We start from the raw sequence: 25627 nt of genomic DNA, 5'->3' as shown, positions 1-25627 counted from the left end.
CCCTGGAGGGTTTTTATTGGATAGAAGACCTCTCTGGAAGTCTTTTTTTTTTGGATTGAAAATCTCTCAGGAGGTCTTTTATTACGTAGAAGATATCTCAGGAAGCCTTTATTGTATAGAAGAGTTCTGCTGAGGTTCTATATTAAATACAAGACGTCGTAGGAGGTCTTATAATGGATATAATACCTCTCAGGAGGCATTCTGTTGTATTAAAGACCTCGCTAGAGGTCTTGTGCTAGGTAGAAGATCTCTCTGGAGGTCTCGCATTGCATAGAAGTCCTCACTGGAGGTCTTATATTGGATAGAAGGCTTCTCCGGAGGTCTATTATTCGACAGTAAACCGCCCTGGAGGCATTATATTGGATAGAAGACCTCCCTGGAGTTCTTTTATTGGGTAGCAAACCTCTCGTGAACTCTTCTGTTGTACAGAACAGCTCTCCGGAGGTCTTATATTATATAGAAGAGATCTCAGGAAGCCTTTCATTTTATAGAAGAGCTCTGCGGAGGTCTTATATTAAATACAAGACCTCTTAGGAAGTCTTATATTGGATAGAAGACCGCTCGGAAGGTCTGCTTTTGGATTGAAAACCTCTCAGGAGGTCTTTTGTTGTATAGAAGAGCCCTCCGGAGGTCTTATATTATCTAGAAAACATGTCAGTAAGTCTTTTATTATATAGAAGAGCTCTGCGGAGGTATTATATTAAATACAAGACCTCTTAGGAGGCCTTGTGTTGGATAGAAGACCTCCCTGGAGGTCTCGTAATGGATATTAGAACTCTCTGAAGGTCTACTAGTGTATAGAAGACTGCTTTAAGATATAATATTTGATGGAAGACCTCTCCGGAGGTCTTGTTTTGGACCAAAGACGTCTCTGGAGATGTTCTATTGCATGAAAGATCTCTTGGGAGGTCTTTTATTGGATATAACTCTCAGGAGGTCTTGTATTGGATAGGATACCTTTCGCGAGGTCTTCTGTTGTATAGAAGAGCTCTCCGGAGGTCTTATATAGAAGACATCTCAGGAAGCTTTCTAGTGTATAGAAATGCTATGCGGAGGTCTTATAATAAATACAAGACCTCTTAGGAGGTCTCATATTGGATAGAAGACCTCTCAGGAGGCCTTCTGTAAAAGACCTCTCGGTAGGTTTTTTTTGGATAGAAAATCTCTCAGGAGGTCTTCTGTTGTATGGGATAGCTCTCCGGAGGTCTTATATTGGATAGAAGACCTCTCGGGAGGCCTTTTGTTGTATAAAAGAGCTCTCCGGAGGTCTTATATCGAATAGATAGGAGGTCTTATAATGGCCTTCTGTTGTATAAAAGACCTCTCTGGAGGTCTTGTGTTGGATACAAGATCTCTCTGGAGATCTCCTATTGGAGAGAATACTTCTCTGGATAGAAGACCTCTCTGAAGGTCTAGTATTGTACAGAAGACCTCTCTGAAGATATGATATTGGATGGAAGACCACTCTGGAAGTCTTGTACTGGACCAAAGACGTCTCTGGAGATGTTCTATTGCATGAAAGATCTTTTGGCAGGTCTTTTATTGGATAGAAGACCTCTTAGGAGGTCTCAGGAGGCCTTCTGTAGTAGACCTCTCCGGAGGTCTTATATTGGATAGAAGACCTCTCGAGAGGCCTTTTGTTGCATAAAAGAGCACTCCGGAGGTCTTATATAGAATAGAACACCTCTTAGGAGGTCTTATATTGGCCTTCTGTTGTATAAAAGACCTCTCTGGAGGTCTTGTCTTGAATACAAGATCTCTCTGGAGATCTCGTATTGGAGAGAATACCTCTCTGGATAGAAGACCTCTCTGAAGGTCTAGTATTGTATAGAAGATCTCTCTGAAGATCTAATATTGGATGTAAGACCTCCCTGGATGTTTTCTGTTATAAAGACTACCTCTCTGAAAGTTTTTTGTTGCATAGAATAGCTCTCTGGACGCCTTCTGTTGTATAGAGTGCCTCTCTGGAGGTTTTGTATTGGATAGAAGAGGGAGGTCTTTTATTGGATAGAAGACCTCTCAGTAGGTCTTCTGGTGCATAGAAGGCCTCTCTGGAGGTCTTGTAGTGGATATAAGTCCTTTCTGGAGGTCTTGTGTTTGATAGAAAAGGCTCTTTGGGGGTCTTGTATTGGATAGATCTTTTTTGGAGTCTTCTGTTGTGTAGAAGATGTCTCAGGAGGTCTTTTGTTACATTGAAAACTTCTATGGAAGTCTTTTATTAGATAGGAGACCACTCTGGAGATCTTATATTGGATATAAAACGTCTCTAGATGTTTTCTAGTGTAAATAAGACTTCTCAGGAGATCTTCTCTTGTATAGAAGACCTCTCTGGAGGTCTAATATAGGGAGAAGACCTCTTTCGAGGTCTTCTGTTCTATTGAGTACAATACTGGCTGTCTTCTATTGTATAGAAAATCTCTTTGGAGATCTTTCTTTGTCTATGGAGGTTATATATTGGACAGAAGACCTCTCAGGAGGCCTTTTGTTGTATAAAAGATAGAATAACTCTCAGGTGGCCTTCTGTTATATAAAAAAGCTCTCCCGAGGTCTTACATTGAATAGAATACCTCTCTGTAGGTCTTCTGTTGTATAGACGACTTCTGTGGAGACGTTCTGTTGTATAGAAGACCGCTCTGGTGGTGTTCTGTTGCCAATAAGACAAAGGTGTTCTATTGTAAAGGACATCCCTCTGGATACTTTCTATGAAATAAAAGACCCCTCTGGAAGGTTTTCGTGGAATAAAAGAGGCCTTCGGTTGCATAGAAGACCTCCAGAACAATATTTTATTCCACGAAAACCTTCCTAAGGAGTCTTCTATTTCATAGAAGGTATCCAGAGATCTTTCCTTGTATAGAAGGCTTGTCTAGAGGTGTTCCATTTTAAGAAGACCCCTCTGGATGTCTTCGTTTGCAAAGAAGACTTCTCCGGAAGACTTCTTCGAGGTCTTCTATTTGATTTTCTATTGGAAGAAGACCACTCTGTACGTCTTGTTTTGTATAGAAAATTTCTTTGGAGGCCTGCAATGGTATATAAGATTCCACTGTAGGTTCTTTTTTGTATAGCAGAATTATGTTATTTTATAGAAGACCACTCTGGTCTCTGTTTGCATAGAAGACTTGGTCGGAAGCTTTTTGTTGCAATAAACACGCCTCCGGAGTACTAAGGGTCTTCTATGGTATGGAAAATTCATCTGGAGGTCAACTAATCGTTTTAAATTCTTACGTTGTGGCCTTTTAAAGTTCATCTCCCCCACATCTCTCCTCTCAGTGTACATTAAGAAATGCCTGCACTACTGCTGCTGCCACACTCCATGCACAAAGAGATAGATGGTGACAACTAGGATATGATGATTCCTTTAGAGATACCCATATTGACGATGAATGGGTTGTTTGATGCTGCTGTTGTTGATGTTGTTGCTGCTGCTGGTGCTTTCTGGCAATAATAATATTGTTGTTGTTAAGTTACTGAAGCTAACCATTGGTTTGTTTGTTTGTTTGCTTGGATGGCTGGCTGGCTGTTTGGTTGGTTCACAGGCAGGCTGGTTGACTAGTTTGTTGGTTGTTCGTTTGCTTGTTCTTTGGGTTTTGTTTGTGATGAACTTTCCTCTTCTTAGTATTCGGTTAAGGTTTATGCATGGTTGCTGTCGTTAAAAACTTATGCAAATCCATTTCCTTAGTTATTTCTGTCATTCTTTGTGTTTGCTCTACATTTTTCAAATACTGAAGACATGTTTGAACTTGCCTGACAATATAAATATACATCAGCAGCAGCAGCAACAGCAGTTGAAAATGAAGAAAGACCGAGTAGTGGTGGTGATGATCCTTTACTTTCTTTGCAAGTGGTAGTACAAGATGATGAGAGGAGTGGGGAGGGGAGGGGAAGAACTTGCTCGTGATGAGTGTGACAATAATAGGGACAATAACAAGATGTGTGAGTGTGTGTTTTTGATACCCTATACCAAAGATAGACATCTATAAAGACGACTTTAAGGTCGTCTATAAAGATGACTAAAATGTCGTATATAAATGCGACTTTAAGGTCGTATATAAAGACGACTTTGAGGCCGTCTATAAAGACGACTTTGAGGTCGTCTAGAAAGACGACTTTGGAGTCGTCTATAAAGACAACTTTGAGGTCGTCTATAAAGATGACTTTGAGGTCGTCTATAAAGACGACTTTGAGGTCGTCCATAAAATCGACTTTGAGGTCGCCTATAAAGACGACTTTAAGGTCGTCTATACAGACGACTCTGAGTTCGTCTATAAAGGCGACTTTGAGGTCGTCTACAAAGACAACTATAAGATCACCTATAAAGACGTCTTTGAGGTCGTCCATAAAGACGACTTTGAGGTCGTCTATAAAGACGACTGTGAGGTCGTCTATAAAGGCGACTTTGAGGTCGTCTACAAAGACAACTTTGAGTTCGTCCATAAAGACGACTTTAAGGTCGTCTATAAAGACGACTTTGAGGTCGTCTATAAAGACGACTTTGAGGTCGTCTATAAAGACGACATTAAGGTCGGCTATAAAGACGACTTTAGGGTCGTCTATGAAGACGATATGAAGGACGTCTATAAAGACGACCTTAAGGTCGTCTATAAAGACGACTGTGAGGTCGTCTATAAGAACGACTTTGAGGTCGACAATAAAGATAACTTTAAGGTCGTTTATAAAGACGACTTTGAGGTCGCCGCAAAGACGACATTGAGGTCGTCTGCAAAGACGAAATTTGGGTCGTTTATAAAGACGACATTTGGGTCGTTTATAAAGACGACTTTAAGGTCGTCTATAAAGACGACTTTAAGGTCGTCTATAAAGACGACTGTGAGGTCGTCTATAAAGACGACTGTGAGGTCGTCTATAAAGACGACTGTGAGGTCGTCTATAAAGACGACTGTGAGGTCGTCTATAAAGACGACTGTGAGGTCGTCTATAAAGACGACTGTGAGGTCGTCTATAAAGACGACTGTGAGGTCGTCTATAAAGGCGACTGTGAGGTCGTCTATAAAGACGCATGTGAGGTCGTCTATAAAGACGCATGTGAGGTCGTCTATAAAGACGACAGTGAGGTCGTCTATAAAGACTGTGAGGTCGTCTATAAAGACGAATTTAAGGTCGTCTATAATGACGACTGTGAGGTCGTCTATAATGACGACTGTGAGGTCGTCTGTAATGACGACTGTGAGGTCGTCTATAATGACGACTGTGAGGTCGTCTATAAAGACTGTGAGGTCGTCTATAAAGACTGTGAGGTCGTCTATAAAGACGACTGTGAGTTCGTCTATAAAGACGACGGTGAGGTCGTCTATAAAGACGACTGTGAGGTCGTCTATAAAGACGACTGTCAGGTCGTCTATAAAGACGACTGTCAGGTCGTCTATAAAGACGACTGTCAGGTCGTCTATAAAGACGACTGTCAGGTCGTCTATAAAGACGACTGTCAGGTCTTCTATAAAGACGACTGTCAGGTCTTCTATAAAGACGACGGTGAGGTCGTCTATAAAGACGACTGTGAGGTCGTCTATAAAGACGACTGTGAGGTCGTCTATAAAGACGACTTTAAGGTCGTCTATAAAGACGACTTTAAGGTCGTCTATAAAGACGACTTTAAGGTCGTCTATAAAGACGACTTTAAGGTCGTCTATAAAGACGACTTTAAGGTCGTCTATAAAGACGACTTTAACGTCTTCTATAAAGACGACTTTAACGTCGTCTATAAAGATGACTTTAAGGTCATATATAAAGACGACTTTAAGGTCGTCTATAAAGAAGACTTTAAGGTCGTCTCTAAAAACGACTGTAAGGTCGTCTACAAAGACGACTGTAAGGTAGTCTATAAAGGCGACTTTAAGGTCGTCTATAAAGACGACTTTAAGGTCGTCTATAAAGACGACGATTTTCAGATCGTCTGCAAAGACGACTTTCAGATCGTCTGCAAAGACGACTTTCAGATCGTCTATAAAGACGAGTTTGAGGCCGTATATAAAGACGACTGTGAGTCGTCTATAAAAACGACTTTAAGATCGTCTACAAAGGGGGCTTTAAGATCGTCTATATAGAGGACTTTGAGGTCGTCTATAAACACGACTTTGAGGTCGCCTATAAAGACGACTAAGAGGTCGTCTATAAAGACGACATTGAAGTCGTCTATGAAGACGACATGGAGGTCGTCGATAAAGACGACATTAAGGTCGTCAATGAAGACGACATGGAGGTCCTCTATGAAGACGACATTAAGGTCGTCAATGAAGACGACATGGAGGTCCTCTATGAAGACGACATTAAGGTCGTCTATAAAGACGACTTTGAGGTCGTCTTTAAAGTCGAATTTGAGGTCGTCTATAAAGACGACATTGAGGTCGTCAATGAAGACGACATTGAGGTCGTCAATGAAGACGACATGGAGGTCGTCTATGAAGACAGCATTGAGGTCGTCTATAAAGACGACTCTAGGGTCATCTTTAAAGACGACTCCAGGGTCATCTATAAAAACGACTTTGAGGTCGTCTATAAAGACGACTTTGAGGTCGTCTATAAAGACGACATTGAAGTCGTCTATGAAGACGACATGGAGGTCGTCTATAAAGACGACATTAAGGTCGTCAATGAAGACGACATGGAGGTCCTCTATGAAGACGACATTAAGGTCTTCTATAAAGACGACATTGAGGTCGTCTATAAAGACGACATTGAGGTCGTCTATAAAGACGACATTGAGGTCGTCTATAAAGACGACATTGAGGTCGTCAATGAAGACTACATGGAGGTCGTCTATGAAGACAGCATTGAGGTCGTCTATAAAGACGACTCTAGGGTCATCTATAAAAACGACTTTAGGGTCGTCTATATGCGACATTGCGGTCGTCTATAAAGACTGCTTTAAGGTCGTATATAAAGACGACTTTGAGGTCGTCTATTAAATCGACTTTGATGTCGTCTATTAAATCGACTTTGATGTCGTCTATAAAGACGACTTTGAGGTCGTCTTTAAAGTCGACTTTGAGGTCGTCTTTAAAGTCGACTTTGAGGTCGTCTATAAAGACGACTTTGAGGTCGTCTATAAAGACGACTTTGAGGTCGTCTATAAAGTCGACTTTGAGGTCGTCTACAAAGTCGACATTGAGGTCGTCTACAAAGTCGACATTGAGGTCGTCTATGAAGACGACGTTAAGGTCGTCTATAAAGTCGACATTGAGCTCGTCTATAAAGACGACTTTGAGGACGTCTATGAAGACGACTTTGATTTCGTTTATAAAGAGGATTTTGAGATCGTCTATAAAGAGGATTTTGAGATCGTCTATAAAGACGACATTGAGGTCGTCTATGAAGACAACTTTAAGGTCGTCTATAAAGACGACATTGAGTCGTCTATAAAGTCGACTTTGAGCTCGTCTATAAAGACGACTTTGAGGGCGTCTATGAAGACGACTTTGAGGTCGTCTATGAAGACGACTTTGATTTCGTCTATAAAGAGGACTTTGAGGTCGTCTATAAAGAGGACTTTGAGGTCGTCTATAAAGAGGACTTTAAGATCGTCTATAAAGACGACCTTGAGGTGGTATATAATGACGTTATTGAGGTCATATATCAGTCCGACTTCAAGGATTATAGAAATGTCATCAATGCCGACAATACCATGCTTTCCTCTATATCGGCTAAGCTTTTTTCTTCCATCTTGTACATGAAAGTAAATAGTGCCCCCAAACATTTTTAATACCCTTTTTTGTGTAACAAAGAAAGAAGTAAAGAAGATAGATGACATTCTAACAGCCTTTCCTCCACTTCTCCAAACAAATTACTCTCTGCTTGCACCCTGTGTGCAACTTATTTATTTAGACCGATGCAACGTTGTAATGATGTTGATGAGATGCAATCCAATGCGTGTTAAGATGAGCCGAGAATGAAAAGCAATGAGTTTGAGGCGCCGCCATTGTATTCCTTTGTGCCGCCGCCTCCTTGGCTCATTTCTTATTTGTTTGTAGCCTTAGCACCTCTTTAAAACATGTTCAAATTGCAGTTTTTTCTTCGTCTTCTCGTGCTTTTTCTTCGTATGACATAGAAACCAAGAAACAAAAAAGAGGAGGCAAGAATAAAATCTTCTCATTTAAACAATTACGCCACTTGAACATTTTAACTAGAAGTTGTATTAGGATTACCCGGCCACAACAACTTGGTTGAGGTTTTGTTTGCGTTTACAGAATCCCAGCCACCGCCACACACACACACATCCAACCAACTATGTTGTATTCTAATGAGAGGGAGATAGAGTTAAAAAAACGAATTGAAAAAACTACTTATCAAAACAAAATTAGTTGAGTATTTGGGCCAAGTGTTGTTGTTTTTTTTTCTGGTGTTGAGTTTGTCTTTTGCTTGGCTGCCTTCTGTTGTTTTTTTTTTGGGTTTTGCGGCCACCATAGTCAACAAAAACTCAATTTCGTTTTCCACATGAAAAGTTTTAAAAATTAGCAGCTGGAAAGAAGTTAAATTCTTTGGCCAGAAATTTGATTTGAAGATTTAAGATGCAAGAAGGGAGATAATAAAATTTTTGGAAAACATAGTCATTTGAAGACCGAAAACTTCCATTTCTATGGGTGCTCATTATGGGTACATTTCTGCTGAAAGAGAAATGCTCAAAAATCGCTTTATTTATAAGCATTTTTTAAATTCAGCTTTTCTAGGAAATGTTCGTTTTGGATCCACCTAACTATGCTAGAAGATAGAATTATAACTTAAACCCCATACTATGTCCACTTATTGGATGAAATGTAGGTACATCCAATGGAAGTTATAAATGAATTTTTCCATTCACCAATTTTTATTGCTGTTTTTCGAAAATTGTTTTGCAAAGATATTTTGTTGTTGTTATACTTTTTGGCATTTCAATTAAATTGAAATCTAAAGAAATATGATTCAGTATTTTTGAGCTTGTTTGTGTATTCTTTGTGTGTCAATAAAATCAATTCAAGTGAGAAAATCAAACGTATGATGAATGAATATTCATTAAACATATGTATGTATGTAACGACGTATGTATATACATATATGTATACAAATATGGGATAATACTGTATAACGACTCCCTTTGGCGCCAGAAATGAATATAGATTTTTTAATGAAATTTAATAACATTGTTGTTTCTCAATCACTTTTGATTTGAGTACTGAAATATAAACTTTGATTTTAAGAAACCAACAAAAAAAGTTCATGCCCAAATGACTCCAACGCTGTTTTAATATTCAAATAATCATTGCACGATATTCATCTGTAAATTCCAAACAAAAATAAAAAATATGCAGAGATATTGTTTCACAATCACATTTGGATTGGATTGAAAGGGAAACAGTGGAAAGAAAAAAAGTTAAAATTAATAGATGACCACGGTGCGCCTTAAATAATTTTATATGAAAGGTGCTTGCGCCTGACAGGTTTTTGCGGATTCTGAAACTACAATGTTCATAGATGAGAAAAATAAAAAAAAAAAAAAAAAAAAATGCCATAGGGATTTTCACATATTCACATTTTTGGTTTTATTTTAGGTTTTCACGATTTTGCTTGGAAACCATCAGACTTGTCGGAATGGGTTTAAAGAAAATTTTGTCGCAGTGAGAATTCTCTACAAGATTGACCTTTATAATATTTTCGTAGGTTTTACCTAATTTGTCATTCCGTTTGTAACACATCGAAATATTCGTCGGAGACCCTATAAAGTATATATATTATTGATCAGCATAAAATTCTATGTCGATTTGACCATGTCCGTCTGTTCGTCCGTCTGTCTGTTGAAATCAAGATACAGCTCGGAATTTTAAAGATAGAGAGTCAAAATTTGGTACAGAAGTTTTTATTACTTGCAGGATGGTTGTATTGAAAATGGGATATATCGGTCCACGTTTTGATATAGCCCCCATAGAACGGTACCTCCCGATTTTCGGTATTTTTAAGGTTTTAGCTTCATTATCCTACCAAAATGGCTGAAATTTGGTACGTAGTCTTGTTTAGGGGTATAAAATTTTCCCCTAGAACTTTGTCGGTATCGGTCCACACCTTCATATAGCCCCCATAGAACAGTACCTTCCGATTTTCGGTATTTTTAAGGTTTAAGCTTCATTATCCTACCAAAATGGCTGAAATTTGGTACGTAGTCTTCTTTAGGGGTATAAAACTTTCCCCCAGAATTTTGTCGGTATCGGTTCACACCTACATATAGCTCCCATAGAACGGTAACTCCCGATTTTCGGTATTTTTAAGGTTTTAGCTTCATTATACTACCAAAATGGCTGAAATTTGGTACGTAGTCTTCTTTAGAGGTATAAAACTTTCCACCCGAATTTTGTCGGTATCGCTCCACACCTTCATATAGCCCCCATAGAACCGTACCTCCCGATTTTCGGTATTTTGAAGGTTTTAGCTTCATTACTTACTTACTTAGGTGGCCCATTACAGAACATTTGTTCTATAGGCCGAACTAAGAAGAGATCTCCATTCCTCTCTATTTGTTGCTTTGCACTCTGGAATACCGCGCCTTTTCATCTCATCATCCACTTGTTTGCGCCATCTATTCCTTGGCCTGCCAATTCTGCGTGCACCGCCAAGCGGTCCGTCTTTATACGCCTTTTTAGCGTGTTCATCATTGCTCATTCTTATCATATGGCCTAGCCAACGCAATCGCTGCATCTCGATACGTTTAACAATATTGATGTCGTTGTATAGCAGATACAGCTCGTGGTTCATGCGACGTCGATATTCACCGATCTTTCGAAGAATTTTTCTCTCAAACACACCAAGCAGTGCCATGTCTGCTTGCGCAAGTACCCAGGCTTCGGAGCCATACATCAGCACGGGTAGTATCAGTGTTTTGTAGAGCGTTATTTTTGTTTGACGAGATGTGGCTTTGTTTTTAAACTGCTTACTTAAACCAAAGTAGCATCTGTTGGCCAATACAATTCTTCTTTTTATTTCACAACTGATGTTGTTTGTTGTGTTTATGGCAGTGCCGAGGTAGACAAAGTCTTTTACTACTTCAAAATTATATGAACCCACTTCAACTGTTGGTCCGATCTTAATGGACGCATTGCACGTCGACACCATCAATTTGGTCTTTTCGCCGTTTACCGCCAGAGCCACTTTAGCAGATTCTCCTTTAACCTTCATAAAGGTATCGGTTACTTCTTTTACTGATCGTCCCTTGATGTCTATATCATCAGCCTCAGCAAGTAACATGTGGCTATTGGTGTAGATTGTGCCACTTCTTTTGACGTTTGCCTCTCGAATAACCTTTTCCAGCAGGATGTTGAAGAGATTACACGAAAGGCTGTCTCCTTGTCTGAAACCTCTTTTGGTAACAAACTCTTCGGAGAGGTTCTTTCCTATTTTTTCCTCGTGTCTGTTAAAGTCATTTCACAAAGCCGGATGAGCTTTGCTGGGATACCAAATTCAGACATGGCTTGGAATACCTTTGAACGCAGCGGGCTGTCGAAGGCTGCTTTATAATCGACAAAAAGGTGGTAGGTGTCGATCTGCATCTCTTGGTTCTTCTCCAGTATTTGCCGCAGGGTAAATAACTGGTCAATGGTGGACTTGCCAGGTCTAATGTCGCATTGGTATGATCCAATTATCTCGTTGACCATGGGCTTTAGTCGTTCGCACAATATCCCTGGCACGATCTTGTAGGCAATAGGGAGTAGACTTATGCCCCTATAGTTAGAGCATACAGTCTTATCTCCCTTCTTGTGGACGGGGCACAGGATACTCAGGTTCCAATCGTCGAGTACTCGTTCTTCCTGCCAGATGGTGCTAACTAGCTGATGAATACACCTTATCAGCGTGTCGCCTCCGGTTTTGAACAGATCGGCTGGTAAGCCATCGGCTCCTGCTGCCTTATTATTCTCCAGCCGATTTATTGCTGTCTTTAACTCATCTTGGCTGGGCGGTATACATTCAATACCATCTTCTGGGATTGGGACTGTGGTATCTTCGTCGTCTTCGCTGCTATTGGATACCAACAGTTTGGAAAAATTATCTTTCCATATCCTTAGCACACTATCTGTATCAGTTACCAAATTACTTTGCTGGTCTCTACAGGAGGATGTGCCTGTACCAAAGCCATCAGTTTGATGTTTGACTCTTTGGTAGAATTTTCGGACTTCATTCTGGCTTCTGTACATCTCGATTTTTTTCACACTCCCGCTTTTCCATCTCTCTCATTTTCCTGCGGAAAAGACGTTTCTCCTCTCTCCTTTTCTCCCTGTATCTCTCTCGTGCGCTACGCGTTGCTACGGATTGTAAAGTAGCCCTATATGCCGAATTTTTCTCTTTGGTGGCAGCACGACACTCCTGATCATACCATGGATTCCTTGGTGGAGGTCTCTGGTATCTAAGTATGGATTTTGCGGCTGTTTGCATGGAGTGGGCAATGCTTTGCCATTGCGCTGATATGTTATCGGGATGAGGAGTGCTTTGATTAAGCAATTGGGCTAGTTGAGTGGAATATGCTGTGGCTATCTGTTGTGATTGCAGCTTACCGATGTCTAACTTTCGTGTTGTGTCCGTTCGTACTTTGTTTGCTACGTTTAAGCGGGTGCGTACCTTTGCTGCAACAAGGTAGTGGTCCGAATCAATGTTTGCACCTCGGAACTTTCGTACATCCAACACGCTCGATGAATGTCTTCCATCTATCACAACATGATCAATTTGATTACTTGTCCTTTGATCTGGAGACAGCCAGGTGCCCTTATGAATATCGAGATGATTAAATCTGGTACTGCTAACTACCATGTTTTTTGCAGCTGCAAAGTCTATCAGCCTCATACCATTGTCCGATGTTTCACTGTGGAGACTTAATTTGCCGACTGTTGGGCCAACGATATTCTCCTTTCCAATTTTGGCATTAAAATCGTCTAGAATGATTTTAATGTCATGGGCAGGGCAACGGTCATATGTTTCTTCTAAGCGCTCGTAAAATATATCTTTGGTCTGTTCGTCCTTTTCTTCAGTGGGAGCATGTTTGCGCTCATGCTCCCACTGAAGAAAAGGACGATGATGTTGAAGAATTTTGCTTTTATTCGAATTGCAGCAAGTCTTTCATTCACTGGTGTGAAGCTTGATACCAGATGTTTTAGCCTCCGACCAACTACAAATCCGCAACCAAACTCATGCTTTACGTCATGACAGCTATAATACAGTGCGTCACCTTTAGGTGTTGTTGTGACGCCTTTCCCAATCTATCGTATTTCCTGTATGGCAGTAATATCTGCCTTGTACTTTTCAAGTACGTCTGCCAATGCGAAGACTGCACCTTCTCTATAAAGAGTGCGAACATTACAGGTGCAGATTCGCAGATCATGGTCCTTAAAGCGTTTGCGGGGTTCGTCAACTTTAGAGGGGTTTGTTTTTCTTTACTTTCGTTTTTTCTGGTAGGCTGTTTTTTCTACGGGAGAGTTACTAACCCGACGCCCAAACCCAAGTTTTTAACGTTCTTGTGGTCAGGACCGTTCCTTGGTATCTTCCATACCCTACGTCACCCAAAAAATTAAAATACTCCATAATATTTTCTTTAGTCCCATTTCGATAGGACTTGCCGTTTCCAATGAAAATCGTGAAAACCTAAAAATCCCTAAAAATGTGAACTTTGACCGCGATTTATTTAAAAAGCGCTCCGGCGATTTGTTATTGTTTTTGGATTTTTCTCATCTATGAACATTGCTGTGTCAGAATCCGCAAAAATTTCCCACGTGTAAGCGGTTTTCATTATACTGCAGTTAAGGCGCATCGTACATGACACAGACTGTAAAGGGGGGCGATACAGTCAGTTCATTGTCCATATTTTAAGTTCTATATCTCAAAAATGTTAAAACCTACAAAAATATAGTAAAGGTGAATCTTGTAGAGAATTTTCACTGCTACAAAATTTTCTTCAATCCCATTCCGTCAAGACTTGTGGTTTCCAAGCAATATCATGAAAACCTTAACAAACCACAAAAATGTGCACTTTGACCGCGATTTTTTTAAAAATCCCTGCGGCGTTTTTTTTTTTTTTTGTTTTTTTGATTTTTCTCATCTATGGACATTAGGTTTCAGAATCCGCAAAAATTTCACAGGTGTAAGCACCATTCATATAACTTTAGTTAAGGCGCACCGAGCAACCTTAGCGTCACCTTATGAAAGACCTTACAGTCGTCTTTTAATACGACTTTTGTAGACGAGTTTAAATTCGTCTTTATTAATACGTCGGTTGCCACCGTGGTGCAATGGTATGTACACCCGCCTTGCACGCAGAAGGCCGTTGGTTTGATTTCCCGACTAGGCAACATCAAAAATTTTCAACGGTGGCAAAATACCCCTCAGTAATATTCGCGACATTTCCTGAGTATTTCAGCCATGTAAAACTTCTCTACAAGTGGTGTCGTAGGACACGCCGTTCGGACTCGGCGATAAACTATAGGTCCCATTTCATTGAGCTAATATGAATCGGGGTGCACTCATTGATATGAGAGAAGTCTCCCTTGTGTCGCCTGGGATGTTTGCGGTACAATTAAATAAAAAAATTCAAATGGAATAATTCGAATTACAAATAGAATAATTCGAATTACAAATGGAATAATTCGAATTACAATTGAAATGTTTCAAATTACAAATGGAATTCTCGAATACAACTAAAATGATTCGAATTACATCTGAAAAAGGTGTAGAAAAAGTCACCTCTGACGACCTTTTCTATATCTGAGAAGTCATAACCTTTTCTATAAAAATGGTCATCCTCGACTACCTTTTTTATACCCTCAGCCTTTAGGCTAAAGAGGGTATTTACACTTTGATACGGCCAAAAATGTGCCTCATCGAAATAATGGTTTTAGACCCCAAGTATGTTTGTACGATATCCGTTTCAGACAATTTTGAGTAGATCTAGCAATGTCCGTCCGTCTGTCTGTCTGTCTGTCTGTCTGTCCGTCTGTCTGTCTGGCTGGCTGGTGCGCACGATAACTCTCGAACGGATCAATAGATTCGGTTCAAATTTTGGGTATCGAAATATTTTGTCCAGATTTGATTTAAGTTCGAAGATGGGCCATATCGGTCCACTCCTTCAGGTACCTCCCCCACAAAAGTTCGAAAATGTTCGGAAAAATTGTCCGCACGATAACTCTTGAAGGGAGTAACCGATTTGGTCCATACCTTGTATATCGTAAACATTCTACAAGAGGAAGATGAGGTTCCAATATGGCCTCAATCGGTCCACTCCTTCGAGTACCTCCCACACAAAATTTCGGAAAAGTTCAGTTTAGGGCCATCTCTCGAATCACTATGATTTTTGTTTTAGCAACTTGTATTCACTGCCCCCCATACGACGGTAAAAGTTTCATTAGGGGCAAGTCCATACTTCCTGAGCAAATAGCCTGAGAGTTGTAAAAAAACCCCTATGACACCGTGTGAGGTGGTTGGAGCGCAAAATAACTCTAGAACGGATCTGCCGATTCAGTCCAAAACTTGGCCTTAGTAATATTTTGTCCAAACATAGTCTAAGTTTGAAGATAAGCCATATCGGTCCACTCCTTCATGTACCTCCCCCACAAAAGTTCAAAAATGTTCGGAAAATTTGTTCATACGGTAACTCTTAAAGGGAGTGGCCGAATTGGTCTATACTTTACACATCCTAATATATCTACTAGATATAGATCAGGTTCAAATATGGACTATATTTGTCCAATCCATCCGGTACCTCCCACACAAAATTTCGGATATGTTCACTTTAAGACCTGCTATCGAATCACTTTGATTTTTGTTGAAGCAACTTGCATTCTCTGCCTCAATTACGATGGTAAACGTTTTTTCAGGGGCAAGTCCGTACTTCTTGAGTAAACATCCCGAAGTGTGTAACAACCACATATGGCACCATATGTAGTGGCTGAAGATCCACTTCCATAATGGTCAATGTAGATCCATTCCTTTTAGTATCTCCCCCGCAAAACTTTTGATCCCTAATCCTAATGAACAATTTTGTTGTTTCAAATTAACAAAATTTATAAAAACCCCTAAATACATACATACGTTTTTTGGGAAAAAATTGTTTCAATATATACAGGCTGAGGGTATATCTCTGTCGGCAAAGCCGACTGATACTTTTTTACTTGTTATAGAAAAAGTCTTCTTCTTCTTGGATGACCTTTTCTATAGATAAAGTTTTTTCTGTTGATCTTTTCTATTGGAAAAGTCTTTTTCAATAATCTTTTCTGTGTGAAAAGTTATCTCCGATGATATTTTCTATGAAAAGAATTTCCTGATGACCTTTTCTATTGAAAACTTTTCTCCGATGATCTTTTCTATAGAAAAAATCGTCTCCGACGACCTTTTCTATTGGGAAAATTCGATGATATTTTCTATTGACAAATAATTCTCTGATGACCTTTTCTATGAAAATGGTCATAATTGACTACATTTTTTATAGAAAAATCTTCCCCGTTGATCTTTTCTATTCATTTCCGACCAATTTTTCTTTAAAAAAGTTAACTCCAGTGAAAATTTCTTTTTTTTCATCTCCGATTTACCGTTTTTTGTATAGATAAAGTTTTCTCCGATGACCTTTTCTATGGGAAAAGTCATCTCCGGTGAAATTCTATATGGGAGAAGTCATATCCGCTGATTTTTTTTATAGGAAAAGTCATCTCCGATGGTCTGTTCTATGGGAAAAGTCATTTCTGATGACCTTTTCTATGGGCAAGATTATTTCCGACGACCTTTTTTATGTGAAAAGTCAAGAATTTCCTAGGGGAAAAGTCTTCTGTAACTTTTATAGGTGAAAAGTCATCTTCGATGACCTTTTAAAGGGAAAACTTATCTCCGATGGTCATTTCTATGGGAAAAGTCATCTTCGATGATTCCTCTTCCTTTTCTATGGAAAAGTACCTTTTCTATAGAAAAGTTCCCTTTCTATGGAAAAGTTACTTTTCTATGGAAAAGGTAATTTCTATCGCAAATGTAATCTCTGGTAACCCTTTCCATGTGAAAAGTTATCCCCTATGACCTTTTTTTTGATGATTATACCCTCAGCATTTATGCTAACGAGGGTATATACACTTTCATACGGGCAAAATGTGCCTCAGCGAAATAATGGTTTTAGATCCCAAGTATGTTTAGACGAAATCCGTTTCAGATAATTTGGTCTGGTCAGTCTGGCTGGTGCGCACGATAACTCTCGAACGGATGAACCGATTTTGTCCAAAATTTAGTCTTCGTAATATTTTGTCCAAATTAAGTTTAAGTTCGAAGATGGGCCATATCGGTCCACTCCTTCAGGTACCCCCCACAAAAGTTCGAAAATATTCGGAAAAATTGTGCGCACGATAACTCTTAAAGGTAGTAACCGATTTGGTTCATACTTTACACATCGTGAAATTTCTACCAGATGTAGATGATATTCTAATATGGACTATCGGTCCACCCCTTCGGGTAACTCCCACACAAAGTTTCGGAACAGTTCAGAATAGGACCAGTTCTCGAATCGCTTTAATTTTTGTTGCAGCAACTTGAATTCATTGCCCTCCATTCGACGGTACAAGTTTCATCAGGAGCAAGTCCATACTTCCTGAGAAAATAGATTTAAAAAGAATGGGGCAACCAATTTGGTCCAAACTTAGGATCTCCTAATATTTCGTCAAAATTTAGTTTAACTTCTAGAATGGTCCATATCGGTCCTCCCTAAGGGTACCTCCCCCACATAGGTTCAACATTTGTGTCTTAGTGCAGTTAATTCCTAATCGACATTTTTGTCGGCAAGTTCAAATGTCCAAAAAAGCGCCACAAAATTTTGAAGAGACCTTAAATACATTCGATTTGTTCGTAGGTGAAAGTTTCACTTCACATTGACTGAGGGTATATGTATCTGTCGGCAAAGCCGACTTGTTTTATAGAAAAATAATTTTCTGATGACTTTTTTTTTAAGGAAGAACTTCTGCCATGATCTTTTCTATGGAAAAATGTATCTCCGATGATCTTTTCTATGGGAGAAGTGAAATCTGATGATTTTGTCTATGGGAAAAATCATCTACAATGACCAAAAGTCATCTCCGATTACTTTTTCTATTGGATGGAAGGTTATTTCCTATGACCTTCACTATGGGAAAAATCATCTCCGATGACCTTCTCTATGGGAAAAGTTACTTTTTTATAGAATAATAATGACTTTTTTTGAGGGAAGAACGTCTGCGATGATCTTTTCTACGGAAAAATTTTTCTCTGTTGATCTTTTCTATGGGAGAAATCATCTACGATGACGTTTTCTATGGAAAAAGTTATCTCCAGTGATCTTTTCGATGGGAAAAGTCAAAAGTCAAATCTGATGATTTTTTTACGGGAAAAATTATCTCCAATGACCATTTCTATGGGAAAAGTCAACTCCGATGACCTTCTCTATGGGAAAAGTCATCTCCGATAATCTTTTTTATAGAAAAATAATTTTCTGATGACTTTTTTTGGGGAAGAACTTCTGCGATGATCTTTTCTATGGAAAAATTCATCTACGATGGGAGAGGTTATCTTCGATGATGTTTTCTATGGGAAAAGTCTTCTCCGATGACCTTTTCTATAAGAAAAGTCATCTCCTGTAGTCTTTTCTGTGGGAAATTTTTTCTCTAATGACCTTTTTTAAGGGGAAAACTCATCTCCTATGACCTTTTATAGAGGAAAAGTCATCTTTGATGGTCTTTTATAGGGAAAACTTGTCTTCGACGAATTTTTCTTTAGAAAAAGTCACCTCAGATTAACTTTTCTTTATTAAGAGAATTTGCCTATGAACATTTCGTTACGAAAACTCAACTCAAATTATTTCGGAGACCTTTTCTACGGAGAAAAATACATCCCATACTTCCCAAACTTTCCGATTTAAGAGTCATCTCTGAGGGTTATATCTATGCGAAAAGTTTTTTCCGATCATCTTGTCTAGGGGAAGATAATTTCTGTCGGAAGGGTCATCTCCGATGATTCCTCTCTCCTTTTCAATGGAAAAGGTAATTTACAATGATCCTTTCTATCATTTCCGGTGACCCCTTCTATGTAAATAAATAACCCTTATGACCTTTTCTCTGATGATCTTCATTTAATTCAATTTTAACTTGTTTTAAAACTACTGTTTCAAATAGGGGCGAATGATTAATATTCATTTGTATAACACTCTCATATTGGATTGTGGAATATGTCACCATGAATCCATTCAAATGAAGTGAACATAAATGTAGTTGTTGTTTTTTCGATAAAGACCGAAATGAATTCAAAGAGCTTTGAAGTATTTTATTTTTTTCGCTTCTAGATGAAACATTCGAATTTGACACAGTATCTGTGAATGGAAAAAACAAGAAACAAATAATATCAGCCCGCCAGACAGACAGACAAGAGATAAACATGTGTCACTTGTGTGTCCCTCCGCTTGTCACTCGGAACAAAAAGTAACCCCATTTGCTGAGGTTACTGTTGCCAATATTAAGCCACTTTTTATCGACAACGACAAACATGATTTTTTATGAGGGAAACAATAAAAACAAGTGATTGACAATGTCATAACATGCAGTGATTTTTTTATGTTTTGTTGTGATCACTCATACATACTTCTTGTGCTGTTGTTGTTGGTTGGCGTTGTGCTGTTTCGTCCAAAAGGGGTGGCGTATAATCAATATGCAATTTACAGTGGCACACATTACTCATATGTCAATGTGGTAAAGAAAAATGAATCGAATGAATTGAGGTTGTGAGAGAAGTTTTTTAGGCTTCTTGCCACATGCTGCTCTCATACTCTTTTGTGTGTAATGATGGGGCTTTGTTTTGGTTTTTTTATTTTGAATTGTAAATCTTAGAAAACAATGGAAAAAATAACTTGAATACTGTTCGAGTTGAAATATTGAATATGAATTTTGAGAGCAAGGTCATTGCTAAATTGGGGGAGGTAAGCAGTCAAAAAGTGTATTAGAAATAAGGGAAAAAAGTTCGTAAACTCTTTGGGATTTGGTCAAATTCACATAAGCCAAATGTTGAAAAGGGTACAGTTCTTGCTGCCTTTTAAAATAGTAATAAATAATAAAATGTATCTTTAATATAATTGGTCGAATGGAACTAAAATGAAAAACAGTTTGAACCATTAAATTTGGAATATATTTTTTTTTGCAATTTTTAAATAAAATTCTTCCTCTCCCTTTGTATGTTTATAATGTCTATCAAATAATTTTGCTTTTGTAGAATCCATTTGAAATCAAATTAAAACATTAAATAAAAAATATTTTCTCATTAATTAATTGACATTAATGTAATTATTAACACGGTGCTTTTGAAACAATTTTAAATGGAAGGTGCTTACACCTCGGAAGATTTTGCGGATTCTGAAACTACAATGTTCATAGATGAGAACAATCAAAAAACAAAAAAAATCGCCGGAGCGCTTTTTAAATAAATCGCGATTTAAGTTGACATTTTTAGGGGTTGTTTAGGTTTTCGCGATTTTGCTTAGAAACCGCATTTCCTATCAAAATGGGACTAAAGCAAATATTGTAGCTATGAAAATTCTCTACAAGATCGACCTTTATGGTATTTTCGTAGTTTTTACCATTTTTGAGATATAGAAGTTCAACTTGGGACAATGCACTGACTGTATCGCCCCCTTATAAAACAATGTCATGTAGGGTGCGCCTTAACTAACTTTTGATGAAAACCGCTTACACAGGGGAAGTTTTTGTGAATTCTGAATCAGCAGTGTTCATAGATGAGAAAAATCCAAAAACAAGAAAAAATCGCTGTAGGGATTTTTAAATAAATCGCGGTCAAAATTCACATTTTTAGATGTGTTTTAGGTTTTTACGATTTCGCTTGAAAACCGCAAGTCCAATCGAAATGGAGCTAAAGAAAATGTTGTAGCTGTCAAAATTCTCTAGAGGAGTGACGTTTATCATTTGTTCCCAGCTTGTACCATTTTTGAGATAAGGAAGCTCAGTTTACATTTTTAGTTTTTTTTGTTAGGGTTTCGCGAATTTGCTTGAATACGGTAAGTCGTATCGACATGTGACCTGAGAAAATCTTAAAGCTGTGAAAATTCTCTACAAGACTGGCTTAAGTAACTTATCCTTAGTTGTAACATTTTTTTTAGATATATAAGTTTAAGTTGGGAATTTGGAGTCAATACATTGTTTTATAAGGGGGCGATACAGAATTGAATTGAATTTGAATTGTCCCAATTTGAACTTCTATATCTCAAAAATGGTAAAACCGACGAGAATATCATAATGGTCAATCTTGTAGAGAATTTTCATATCTACAACATTTGTTTTAGTCCCATTTTGATAGGAAATGTGGTTTCTAAGCAAAATCGCGAAAACCTAAACAACCCCTAAAAATGTCAACTTAAATCGCGATTTATTTAAAAAGCGCTCCGGCGATTTTTTTTTGTTTTTTGATTGTTCTCATCTATAAACATTGTAGTTTCAGAATCCGCAAAAATTTCCGAGGTGTAAGCACCTTCCATTTAAAATTGTTTCAAGAGCACCGTGTTAACCGAAATCGGCACGGCTTTAATGTTTTTCCATCATTAAAATTGTTAAAATGTTTTTCTGATTACACATTACACAAAAATGCCACAAAGCGAAAAAATATGAATTCCACAGAAATCCTTCAAGTAAAGTTGTAATGCCTCGCTTGGTCGTTTGTTCCGTACGTCCGCACACCGCAAAAACAGAAAACCCAACCTTCAACTGTCACATTACTTTATTTGCCCTTTATGTTTTTGCTGGTTTTTTCGTTTGGTCGGATATACACCACCACCCAGTGAGTATGATTAACATTACATGTTGCCTGTGAACCCCACCAGCCATCCTACCCTTCCCTCCAATCCGATCTCCTACGTTGTTCATAACGTGTGAAATATGTTGTTAATGAAGTCAACATTTTAACGTTAACTGAAAGCCAGGCTGACATAATGTTGACACATCAGCTTAAAAATATTAAAAACGAATGCATAACTTTTTCTTTCTCTTTAATCGTATCCATAAATGTTGAAAAATAGCTTTTAAAAGAGAACTTCGTATTAATGAAAGCAAATATTTGCAATGGACAGGGCAAATAATTTTTTTTTTCAGGATTAAAGCATGTTCATAACGACAGGAAAGAGAGGGTTGTTGTGGGATGGGGATATTGGAAAAGTCATCGCCGATGAACTTTTCCATATTGGAAAAGTCATCGTCGATGAACTTTTCCATATGGGAAAAGTCATCGCCGGTGAACTTTTCCATATAGGAAAAGTCATCGCCGATGAACTTTTCCATATAGGAAAAGTCATCGCCGATGAACTTTTCCATATAGGAAAAGTCATCGCCGATGAACTTTTCCATATAGGAAAAGTCATCGCCGATGAACTTTTCCATATTGGAACTTTTCCATATAGGAAAAGTCATCGGCGATGAACTTTTCTATATAAGAAAAGTCATTGCCGATGAACTTTTCTATATAAGAAAAGTCATTGCCGATGAACTTTTCTATATAAGAAAAGTCATTGCCGATGAACTTTTCTATATAAGAAAAGTCATCGCCGATGAACTTTTCTATAGGAAAAGTTCCAATATGGAAAATTTCATCGTAGATGACTTTTCCTATATGGAAAAATTCATCGGCGATGACTTTTCCTATATGGAAAAGTTCATCGGCGATGACTTTTCCTATATGATGAACTTTTCTATAGGAAAAGTCATCGCCGATGAATTTTTCTATAGGAAAAGTCATCGCCGATGAACTTTTCTATAAGAAAAGTCATCGCCGATGAAATTTTTTATAGGAAAAGTCATCGCCGATGAACTTTTCTATAGAAAAAGTCACCGCCGATGAACTTTTCTATAGGAAAAGTCATCGCCGATGAACTTTTCTATAGGAAAAGTCATCGCCGATGAACTTTTCTATAGGAAAAGTCATCGCCGATGAACTTTTCTATAGGAAAAGTCATCGCCGATGAACTTTTCTATAGGAAAAGTCATCGCCGATGAACTTTTCTATAGGAAAAGTCATCGCCGATGAACTTTTCTATAGGAAAAGTCATCGCCGATGAACTTTTCTATAGGAAAAGTCATCGCCGATGAACTTTTCTATAGGAAAAGTCATCGCCGATGAACTTTTCTATAGGAAAAGTCGTCGCCGATGAACTTTTCTATAGGAAAAGTCATCGCCTATGAATTTTTCTATAGGAAAAGTCATCGCCGATGAACTTTTCTATAGAAAAAGTCATCGCCTATGAATTTTTCCATAGGAAAAATCATCGCCGATGAACTTTTCTATAGGAACAGTCATCGCCGATGAATTTTTCTATAGGAAAAGTCATCGCCGATGAACTTTTCTATAGGAAAAGTCATCGCCGATGAACTTTTCTATAGGAAAAGTCATCGCCGATGAACTTTTCTATAGGAAAAGTCATCGCCGATGAACTTTTCTATAGGAAAAGTCATCGCCGATGAACTTTTCTATAGGAAAAGTCATCGCCGATGAACTTTTCTATAGGAAAAGTCATCGCCTATGAATTTTTCTATAGGAAAAGTCATCGCCGATGAACTTTTCTATAGGAACAGTCATCGCCGATGAACTTTTCTATAGAAAAAGTCATCGCCTATGAATTTTTCCATAGGAAAAGTCATCGCCGATGAACTTTTCTATAGGAACAGTTATCGCCTATGAATTTTTCTATAGGAAAAGTCATCGCCGATGAACTTTTCTATAGGAAAAGTCATCGCCTATGAATTTTTCTATAGGAAAAGTCATCGCCGATGAACTTTTCTATAGGAAAAGTCATCGCCGATGAACTTTTCTATAGGAAAAGTCATCGCCGATGAACTTTTCTATAGGAAAAGTCATCGCCGATGAACTTTTCTATAGGAAAAGTCATCGCCGATGAACTTTTCTATAGGAAAAGTCATCGCCGATGAACTTTTCTATAGGAAAAGTCATCGCCGATGAACTTTTCTATAGGAAAAGTCATCGCCGATGAACTTTTCTATAGGAAAAGTCATCGCCGATGAACTTTTCTATAGGAAAAGTCATCGCCGATGAACTTTTCTATAGGAAAAGTCATCGCCGATGAACTTTTCTATAGGAAAAGTCATCGCCGATGAACTTCTCTATAGGAAAAGTCATCGCCGATGAACTTTTCTATAGGAAAAGTCATCGCCGATGAACTTTTCTATAGGAAAAGTCATCGCCGATGAACTTTTCTATAGGAAAAGTCATCGCCGATGAACTTTTCTATAGGAAAAGTCATCGCCGATGAACTTTTCTATAGGAAAAGTCATCGCCGATGAACTTTTCTATAGGAAAAGTCATCGCCGATGAACTTTTCTATAGGAAAAGTCATCGCCGATGAACTTTTCTATAGGAAAAGTCATCGCCGATGAACTTTTCTATAGGAAAAGTCATCGCCTATGAATTTTTCTATAGGAAAAGTCATCGCCGATGAACTTTTCTATAGGAAAAGTCATCGCCGATGAACTTTTCTATAGGAAAAGTCATCGCCGATGAACTTTTCTATAGGAAAAGTCATCGCCGATGAACTTTTCTATAGGAAAAGTCATCGCCGATGAACTTTGCTATAGGAAAAGTCATCGCCGATGAACTTTGCTATAGGAAAAGTCATCGCCGATGAACTTTTCTATAGGAAAAGTCATCGCCGATGAACTTTTCTATAGGAAAAGTCATCGCCGATGAACTTTTCTATAGGAAAAGTCATCGCCTATGAATTTTTTTATAGGAAAAGTCATCGCCGATGAACTTTTCTATAGGAAAAGTTATCGCCTATGAATTTTTCCATAGGAAAAGTCATCGCCGATGAACTTTTCTATAGGAAAAGTCATCGCCGATGAATTTTTCTATAGGAAAGGTCATCGCCTATGAATTTTTCTATAGGAAAAGTCATCGCCTATGAATTTTTCTATAGGAAAAGTCATCGCCGATGAACTTTTCTATAGGAAAAGTCATCGCCGATGAACTTTTCTATAGGAAAAGTCATCGCCGATGAACTTTTCTATAGGAAAAGTCATCGCCTATGAATTTTTCTATAGGAAAAGTCATCGCCTATGAACTTTTCTATAGGAACAGTCATCGCCTATGAATTTTTCTATAGGAAAAGTCATTGCCGATGAACTTTTCTATAAGAACAGTCATCGCCTATGAATTTTTCTATAGGAACAGTCATCGCCGATGAACTTTTCTATAGGAAAAGTCATCGCCTATGAATTTTTCCATAGGAAAAGTCATCGCCGATGAACTTTTCTATAGGAAAAGTTATCGCCGATGAACTTTTCTATAGGAAAAGGAACAGTCATCGCCTATGAACTTTTCTATAGGAACAGTCATCGCCTATGAATTTTTCTATAGGAAAAGTCATCGCCGATGAACTTTTCTATAGGAAAAGTCATCGCCTATGAACTTTTCTATAGGAACAGTCATCGCCTATGAATTTTTCAATAGGAACAGTCATCGCCTATGAATTTTTCTATAGGAAAAGTCATCGCCGATGAACTTTTCTATAGGAAAAGTCATCGCCTGTGCATTTTTCTATAGGAAAAGTCATCGCCGATGAACTTTTCTATAGGAAAAGTCATCGCCGATGAACTTTTCTATAGGAAAAGTC

The 25627-nt window shown here is 38.3% G+C and overlaps 1 protein-coding gene across 2 annotated transcripts in view; it reads left to right on the top strand.

The window, feature by feature from the left end:
* TppII (Tripeptidyl-peptidase II) overlaps nt 1-25627 on the top strand; it is a 342814-nt gene that overhangs the window by 142003 nt on the left and 175184 nt on the right. The window lies entirely within an intron of this gene.

This window comes from Musca autumnalis, unplaced genomic scaffold (genome assembly GCF_047663935.1).
Source record: "Musca autumnalis isolate F117 unplaced genomic scaffold, ASM4766393v1 scaffold_5, whole genome shotgun sequence".
NCBI classification, from domain to species: domain Eukaryota; kingdom Metazoa; phylum Arthropoda; class Insecta; order Diptera; family Muscidae; genus Musca; species Musca autumnalis.
This window is presented reverse-complemented; position numbering and strand designations above follow the sequence as displayed.